The sequence below is a fragment of the Alexandromys fortis genome, unplaced genomic scaffold, assembly GCF_014885135.2.
Source record: "Alexandromys fortis isolate MF-2015 unplaced genomic scaffold, M_Fortis_MF-2015_v1.1 scaffold_215, whole genome shotgun sequence".
Lineage (NCBI taxonomy): Eukaryota > Metazoa > Chordata > Mammalia > Rodentia > Cricetidae > Alexandromys > Alexandromys fortis.
In genome coordinates this window covers 1,409,996-1,419,591 of record NW_026068086.1, presented here as the reverse complement: position 1 = coordinate 1,419,591, position 9,596 = coordinate 1,409,996, and the positions used below count along the sequence as shown (strand labels likewise).

At 41.3% G+C, this 9,596-nt stretch overlaps 1 protein-coding gene across 8 annotated transcripts in view; it reads right to left on the bottom strand.

Moving 5' to 3' along the window:
• The window catches only part of Hivep2 (HIVEP zinc finger 2), a 190,188-nt gene that overhangs the window by 25,096 nt on the left and 155,496 nt on the right, over nucleotides 1-9,596 (bottom strand). The window contains exon 4 of one of the 8 annotated variants that reach the window (XM_050122228.1): nucleotides 6,307-6,393. The exons of the other annotated variants lie outside the window; for them this stretch is intronic. The gene's annotated coding sequence lies outside the window, so the exon portion shown is untranslated. The remainder of the gene's footprint in view (nucleotides 1-6,306; nucleotides 6,394-9,596) is intronic. 8 annotated transcript variants of the gene reach the window in all.

Below are 9,596 nucleotides of genomic sequence, written 5' to 3'. Positions count from 1 at the left end.
TGGAGAGGGAGGGGGAGAGGAGTGGGAAGAGGGGGAGAAGAGTGGGGGAGGGGGAGAAGAGTGGGGGGAGGGGGAGAAGAGTGGGGGAGGGGGAGAAGGGGGGGGGAGGGGGGGAATGGGAGGCTGGGAGGAGGCGGAAACTTTTTTCTTATTCTCAATAAAAAAGAAAAAAGAAAAAAAAGCGGAGATGTCTCCATGATAGTCTAAGTGGTAGTCCTTATTGAAACAAAACAGCTAAGCTAATGGTTGAGCATCCTTCACTGAAAGTTTACTTGTAAGTAAGTGCTTGTGCACAAAGAATTGTGTCGAAGGACTCTGAAAGCAAGGCTCACAGAGAAAACAGGACCACAAGGAAAAGTACAGGCGTGTACTGACCAAACCTTGCTCGGGTGACAGAAACTGAGTGAAGGAAAACTTACTGCATATGAGTAAGCATATTCTAATCCCATTTTAATAAAAAGAGATTGAAAGTGGGTGGTGGTGATACACATCTTTAATCCCAGCACTAGAGAGGCAGGGGCAGGCGGATCTCTGAGTCCAAGGGTCAGCCTGGTCAGCAGAGTGAGTTACAGGACAGTCAGGGCTGCATAGAGAAACCCAGTCTTGAAAAAACAAACAATAGAAAAAGAAAAAGGGAAATAAAAAGAGGTCGAAGATGGACAATTTCATAAAGATGCTACTGTGTGTGTATATGTGTGTATGTGTATGTATGTGTGTATATGTATGTTCATGTGTGTGTGTCTGTGTATGTATGTGTATGTATGTGTGTGTATGTGTGTGTGTGTGTGTGTGTGTACATGTGGAGATCAGAAAACAGCCCTAGTTGTCCATCTGTAGGTGTTGCTCACTTGTCTGTCTGTTATTTTGAGAGACGGGCTCTCATTTGCCAAGTACTCTGGGCTGTCTGGCCAAGAAGCCCAAGGTTTGGATTGTCTCTGCTTCAACAGCGTGTGCCCCCATGCCTGCCCTTTCTATGTGGTTCTGAGGATCAAACTCAAATTCTCATGGTTGTGCAGCAAGGTCTTCTCCAAATGACCTATCATCTCTCCAGTCCTCCAGCAACTTTTAATAGTAGTGAAGTTGTAGAGATGGAGCCAATCATTTATAGCCAGACATTTTAACAGGAAGCTCCTTCCACTAGTAGTTATGTGGCATAATAAATAGGTCTTCAAATCGCCTGTATAGAAACTAAGTCACATACATATTAATGTTGATTTGTTGGAAACTTCTGCATTGAACTGAGGTTTGTCTCCTCGCAGTGATTTTCCTAATTTCAAAGAAAACTGATGGCCTCAAAGTATATCAGTGAGAATTTGCGTCAATCAATTCCAGGCAGGACACTAACAAAAGTGCATGGCATGGCCCCTCAACTGGCGAAACTCTGTGCATAATTCAATATTTAAGGTCCCTGTAATATAGCTTATTTGGAGGAACTTTGAGAGGCAAGTATTCTACTTCTAAAGTGGAAGTAGAATTTGCCTGTGATTCATGAAGAAGTATGCACATCCTCAATTGGGATTCAGAGCTTGAAACAATTTCCAATTTACTTTCTAGGTCTAATACCTTCTATTTATATTGATCTATGACGACAGCCCCAATGCTCGCACTGCTTGAACATTCCTTGACAAATTCTGAAATTCAAAACACTCCAAAAGATGAAACTTTCTGAGCACCAACATGATGCCAAGAGGTAAAAATTTTCATTCCTGGCTTCATGTGATAAGTTGTGCTCAAAGGGAGATACACTAAAAATATTATATAAAATTATCTTCAGGCTGCATGCATAATTCATATGTGAAATATAAATTAATTTACACTTGAATTCCCAGAACATATCTCTCTCCATATGTGTAAGTGTGTGTGTGTGTGTGTGTGTGTGTGTGTGTATTCAAATATTACAGATCTTTAAAAAAAGCTAACACTGGTCCTGAGCACTTCAGGTGAGGACAACTCAGCCTGTGGTGACAAGAGAAGCTGTCACTCACTGTGTATTTGTTCTACACCAGCACAGTTAAAACTCAAAAGATCTGATATGTTTTCTCACTTGGTGTTTATGGCACCTGTGGACTATAGAATGATTATGTCTGCTCCCCTGAGGAGGAAGACTTCGGACGCCGGGAATGGGAGCTAAAATCAAACCCAAGCTTGGCTGACCTCTGAGCACCACGTCTCTCTCATAAACCTCATCCCAACTTCAAATACTGCATCTTCAATGTTTTTCAAGTGCTTTCGCGTAGCTCCAAAGTTTAAATTATTGTCCATATCTGAAACCCTCAAGTTTTGAAGGTTTTAGAGGAAAATATCTGACCGTACAGGTTAGAGATAAGAAAGTAGCCACAAATGTGACTTCTTAGGGGAAATGACCATAATTTAGATAGAGATCTACGTGTAACTTAGGCAGCACCTTATGGGAACACTGGAAACCTTTCAGACAAACTGCTCTCCTTTGTTTTTGAAGACCATTTCTTTAAGGGAAAACATCCACCTCAGAGGTGAAAATCAGCATTCGTCAGTTCCCATTCTTTTCATGACATACAATATGTAATTCTGTAATTTCAAGTGAAGTAAGGGCAGATTTTTATGAAAAGAAAGACTGTCATGGACTCATGTTTTCATTTGACAGTGAGGGCTTATCTCTCTAAAGGAGACGGCCACCATTCCATTTTACAGCAAAACAGTTAAAACTATTACACCAGTGACTAGATACAGCCTTTCGGAGGACAAAACACCCGACAAAAAAAAAATAAATAAAACTTCCATTAAAAACTGCACCTCTTCTGAAAATAAGCTTCAAAATGCAGAGGGAAAGTGTCATATACAGCGCAAAAGCAGACTTTCTGGATAAGATCCTTGCCATGCCCTGCTATTTAATCCAGAAACACCATTTTCCAGAACTTCCTTTCTACTCCAGGACCTTCAGGAAGAGTGGACATCGCAACACAAGGGTGCTCTGATCCACGTTCTTCTAAAAGCAAAGTCCATCTTCTTGTTTCAGTGAAATGCTTGAGAATTTTACTAAAAAGGGGCTCGGGAGATGATGAGGAAGAAATAGTGTTGGGTGTTTGGCAAGCGTGAGAACCTGAGTCAGTCCGTTTAAAAAGCAAGGTACAGGCACACTTTACAAGTGCACACACACACACACACAGGATGGGGAAGGGAAGAAGACAGAGAGAGAGAGAGAGAGAGAGAGAGAGAGAGAGAGAGAGAGAGAGAGAGAGAGATATCCTGTCCCCTATGAGTCCGTCACCCAGGATTTTAAACAGCTGACATTGTTCTTCGGAGCACTATTTTGGGGTAGCCTTCAATTCACTGCTACTCATGAATCACTGGAACTTTCTGAGACTGGAAAGGTGGAAAAGAGCAAAAACTACTGGTCCCTTGGGGAATCCCAGGATCACACTGATGGATAGTACAGACAAGGAGGATTTTATGGACTGCTTGTCTTGAGCTGCTTTTCCTTGGACATGAGAATAAAATGTAACGGAAAGGATGCACATCCCTGGCCACAGACTGCATGTGGCGGAGCTTTTCCTTTACATCCACGTAAGCTCTGGGCATGCTCAGAAGTTTCTGAGCTGTCTTCCCTCCCTGAAGCCAAGGAAAGTAATTCACTCTAAAAAACCACAAAGCTTTGAAAGTTCAATCCAGCATTTGATAAAGGCATGTCTTCTTATGTTATTCTTAACTGATATTTTCACTAAGAGGTTTAATTTTCCAAAATAAATAAATTCTTTAGTTTGTATTCTATTACTAAAATGTATGATTAGGTTAATAAATGGGGAAGCATTTTATTATATTAGAGTATGTTAGGGAGGAAATTATAAGAGAGAAAATGTACATCAAATGGATCACTGAGTTCAGGGGAATATTTTTGGACTGAATATTATTTCAAATTACCGAATGTATTATGTATCTTTTAAGATTTTAGTTTAAATTTCTGATATAGATCTGCTTAAAGCCAGGGAGCTAGCTCTGTAACAACTTCATTAGTTACAGTTAAGATTACTTCCTTATGATCATATACATCCATTTTTCATAATTTCAAAAAGCATGTTGAATGTAAATACCAGTTTTCCCCAATCGGTTAATATGCTAAAAATTCAATAGCAAAGCAATTCTTACATGAAAAGAAAACAGCTAGCTATCATTTTGTTCACTGGGATTTCTTTTTATGGCAACCAAACCCACACAGAGTCATTTTTGGCACCCACCGCCAACAAAGGCCTCGCTATTCTAAGCACAGTCTCACAATCGCATTTAAAATCCCCCCCCAGTGTTTTCAGTGCACTGAGGATAAAATTATGAGCATATGGGTTTAGGGGTTCCTGTGGATGGTGTAACAGCCAAAAGGTGTCTCTCTGTCAAGGGAGATATGCTCCATCCTGCCAGATAGCAGCACTTTTCAGAAGATGGTGACATTCGAAAGGTATCTGTCTTTGCGTCGCTGTGTCAGGGTGTGTGTGTGTGTGTGTGTGTGTGAAGGAACAAGAGCACAAGGAAGTGACACAGCAAGAAAGAGAGGGTGGGATAAGCAGCAAGACAGGCTGGTTGGCTCTATTCAGGATTGGAGGCTTACCCTACCAGGCCGGGAGAAACAATATCTCAGAAAAAAGTTAACCTCAGAAAATTAATCCTTACTTTAGTGGCAGCAAATGCTAAGTAACCATCACTAGATAATCACATCCCATGTAGTGGAATGACAGCGGGCAAGCTCACCCTCTTTGCCGCCAGTATTTTACCTACAAGACATTGCTTAAAATCAAGATGGCATCTTAGTTATTGTTTGCGGTTCTTGTTGTTCTGGAGACCTGGGTGTCACCATATACTTACAAACAAGTATATGGGCTTTCCTGATGCTACGGATCATTAATTAAATATTTTAAGAAATACATGAACCGGCAGAGGCAGGAAGATCTTTGTGAGTTAGAGGTCAGCCTGGTCTATAGAGTGAGTTCCAGGACAGGCTCCAAAGCTATACAGAGAAATACTATCTCAAAAAACAAAAGAGAAATAAAGGAAGGGAGGGAAGGAAAGGGGAGAGAGAGAGAGAGAGAGAGAGAGAGAGAGAGAGAGAGAGAGAGAGAGAGAGAGAGAGAGAAGAGAGAGGAACCAGATGGGCTGGGGCATTGTGTTTTTCACCTGATTCAGCTCTCAAAAGGAGCAAGCAGGAGGGTCAGCAGTTCAAAGTTATCCTTTGCTACACAGGGCAGCCTGGGCTACAAGAGAAGAGACAACACACACACATACATTGACTCCCAACTACTTAAATGTACGTGTCCCGCTATCTCCACCACCTGGTAAGATACAACTGCTGAACCACTGCTCGGGAGCAGCATGGTCAGAAAGAACCAAATGCTAGAGGACCTCTCAAAAACAGCATGGCCAGTGCCAAAGCACAAATGAACACGGTTTCCCATGAGATGATTTCAAGGAGGTACTTTCTCGAAAGCTAAATTATGCAAAAATGCTGCCTTTAGTAAAAAAAAATCTCAATAATATCTTTAGTCATTCTTTTTTTTATATTTATTTATTTATTATGTATACAATATTCTGTCTGTGTGTATGCGTGCAGACCAGAAGAGGGCACCAGACCTCATTACAGATGGTTGTGAGCCACCATGTGGTTGCTGGGAAATGAACTCAGAACCTTTGGAAGAGCAGGCAATGCTCTTAACCACTGAGCCATCTCTCCAGCCCCATCTTTAGTCATTCTTAAGGGGGACCAGTGACCAATAGGGAGAGGGTGCTGTGTATCTTGCGAGATGCTGCCAAAGAACTGGGAGAGCTCTGGGAAAGTTACATCACCGCGATGTCACTCGGATGTGCTTCGGCATGCTTGCAGTCTAAACTGCCATGAAAGTGTATGAGAAAGCAGAGCCACGTTGTCCAAGTGGGCTGCAGGGTGGACATCACGGAAGATGTCATCAGGACACCGGAGACTTATTTGACTCTAGCATGGAGCCTTTAACATACTGTCACAAAATGTTTGTAAGCTCGTATTGTGATTTCACATTTCCGGCGGCCTGTGCTCCTATCGTATTGTGAAAGTTGTTCCTATAAGGATTACTAAGAATTGCACATGGAAATAAACTAGTCCAGAAAGAGTACTCTCTGATGAGACTCTCCCAGTTAAGAAGAAGGTATGACTGAAATGGTTCTATCATGAAAATCAGAAGAAATCAAAGCTGTACAACATATTTCTTATCTAAATGGAATACACCCATCTGGTCAAGGAAGTCGGTATAGGCATTCCCTGCAGGCCCATGTAAAATTGAGAGGTGAGAATAATAAATTTTAGCTATTAACCTGTTATCCTCATATCAATAAACCGCATCACAATCATCTTTGCTTCCCAACTCTCTCCACCGGAGCTCATGCACAACTTCTGGGAATCTAAAGGATGAACAAGAACATTGAAGACGTTGACACTTAGATCAACAGCCATGCTTATTCTTCACCCATAGGAATGGCCTACCCTCAAGAAATAAAATTTGGGATTATATCTCTCTCAAAAAAACCCACAACAGGCTGGGCGGTGGTGGCGCACACCTTTAATCCCAGAACTCGGGAAGCAGAGGCAGGCGGATATCTGTGAGTTCGAGGCCAGCCTGGTCTACAAGAGCTAGTTCCAGGACAGGAACCAAAAGCTATGGAGAAACCCTGTCTCAAAAAAAAAAATAAAAATAAAAAAAACCCACAACATTTTAATTTTAAAAAATTATTTTGTTTTAACACAACATATATCTTTGGATAAATTCTGGTATTAAGGGGGAAATACTCATTACAGAGCAGAAGCAATTAAAAAAATACAATTCTATAGTTAAAACTTAATTAGTGGGGCTAGGCAGATAGCTCAGTTGACAAGCCCTTGCCTGGCACGCATGAGGACAAGAGTTCCATCCCTAGAACTCAAGTGGCCCATACTTGTAATCCCGGTGCTAGAGAGGCAGAGATGGATAGGTGGATCCCTGCTCACTAGCCAGCCAGCCTGTTATGCTGGATGAATTACATGTCAGGGAGGGACTGTCTCAAAACCTAAGGTGGACAACGCTAAGGAAGGACACCCGAAGCATGTCTCCACATACATGCATGCACCAGCATGCCTGCGCATCTGCACACATATGAGCACTACACACACAAAATCAAATCAAACCAAACTAGAGAACCCTGGATGTGGAAGGTACAGCCCTGGAGACCAGGCTGCCATTCCACTTGCCAGCTTCAGAGAGGCGCCAGCTAAACTTCATATTCGCAGATAACCTCATAAAAATTCCTTTTTTTGGGCTGGAGAGATGGCTCAGAGGCCAAGAGCACTGGCTGCTCTTCTAGAGGTCCTGAGTTCAATTCCCAGCAACCACATAGTGGCTCACAACCATCTGTAATAAGATCTGGTGTCCTCTTCTGTACTGCAGGATACATGCAGGAAGAACCCTGTATACATAAATAAATAAATAAATCCTTTTTTTTTCAGTGGCTATATTCTGTGCTAAAATTAATTACTGAACTAGGAATCCAGCGCCAAGAAAGAAAAAAATCTAGAGCCTTCCTAGAGGCTAGTATGTAGTGAAGAAACATTTGAATTAATGTTTATCCAAATCTAATCTAAAGAAATTCAAGGAAGATCAAACTACTTAAGCTGAATACATGAATTAATCATCTGAGATGGTTTGATTCTACACGTAAGAGGCTAGCAAAAAAGAAAACACTACTCTACATCTTGGTGCGGTGTTGCAGGGCAGCCATCCCAGGAGTCAGGAAGCTGGGGCATGAGGGTTTCTAACTTCTAACAATCTGGGCTACACAGCAAAACACTGTCTTAAAAGAAAATGACTATGATACCCACAGATGGACACTGTATGTTTGCTAGTTACGATAATAAGAACAACACTGTCTGCATTGCTGCCAAGATATTTCCAAAACTTTTGCAAATAGAACTAAAGAATCACAAACCAACTGTGAAAATGTGCCTTCTCCCTGGACTACTTCTAACAAGTATTTAAAGGGCTTTCACTCCCTCCTCCCTGACCCCTCATCACTTTACTGCATCCCTGAGGCAGGACTTCAGGACACCCTGTGCCCTTTAAGATATGAATCATTACAAGCAAGCAGGCCCACTTGGTTCCTCCAAAGACAAAAAAGGTGCAAAAAATAGCTTCTGCGACTGAAGCAGAAGCCACGTCAGCAAGCAGATGAACGTGGGAGGCCAGATAAGACTCCACTGCAGCAAACAGTGAATTATTAAGCAAATGCTAGATTTATTTTCTGTTTTAAACTTGATCCTTCTTGCCTCAAGTCAACCACCGCTAGCACTCCAAATGTCACCTGTCAAGCGCCAGTCTTAGCTAAATGGGAAATTTCATCAGAGACAATGAACATGACTGGTAACCATCAGAAGAATAGTGATGATGTCAAAACAACAACAACCACAGCAACAACCCCCTCCAAAAATCAAAAAGGCACCATATTCTATATTGTGATTACATATATAGTTCAGCACATCAATTATCATCCCTTTAAAAATAAAATTAATTTCTGAGATTGTGTGACGATCTCAGAAAGAAAAAAGAAACTTGTTCTCTCTCATATGTAGAATTTAGTCAGTAACATTTATGTAAACATACATACATGTGAGTAAAGTATCACATGAAGAAGAGAGAACAAGAAAGGCCTAATACAGGGAGATGAGGAAGGAACTGAATGCAGCTGATGAACACAAACTATAAAAGAGGGTATAAAACTAAGCGCTTTTCTAGTTCTAATTCTGTCATGAATTCTTTTTGGGGGGTTAGGTTGTGAATAAGCACATAAAATATATTCGAGACTAAAAAGTGTAAAATTTAATGTGAAGCTCCTCCGAGAGCCTATTCTAGCTGCATAAAATGTCATGGAGTTATATAGACTTTGGGTCTGGTTAATTACGTTGTGTGATGTTTTTTATTTACTTGCATCCTTTTCTACTAATAACATTTTATTAAAGAAAGAGGAAAATAATGTCCCTTGGTAATAGGAGCTTAAGCTAAAGTAAAAAAAAAAAAAAAAAAACTGGCACCCTCAGAGCAAAAAGGAGGACAAACATTGAACTATTTTGTATTCAAAGCAAAATTCATCCAAGACATAAATGGGCCAAGATTCCATAGATACAGCTATTCTTAGGCAACAAGTTTTTGCAGTTTTCACCAAATACCTGAGACTGGCCATCTACCCATCACTACAGTAAGAGGTAAGAAAGGTAGAGAGAACTCAGTTCGGAGTAGATCAGGACAAATTCTGACTCGCTATTCCTGCCAGCCACCTCCACAGACCAAACAGATTCTGTGAACATCTGCCAAGCTGGGACTGGGGAAACGCTCCCGGTTCTGCCTGCACAGTGGCTCCTGGAAGTGGGACAGATTCCTCTGATATCATGTTCTCATCTCTGAAGTTCCAGATTAGAGATCCTGTTTCACCCAGGTGGAGGATTTCACACAGAGAAGAGGAAAATGGGTTCAACAGATTTACAACTACGTGACTTAACCTCGGTTACTCCACGTTTGGTGTCTCTCTTGAAAATCAACAAACCTTTTTGGTACTGTCACTGATAAGCTTGCCCTTGACCT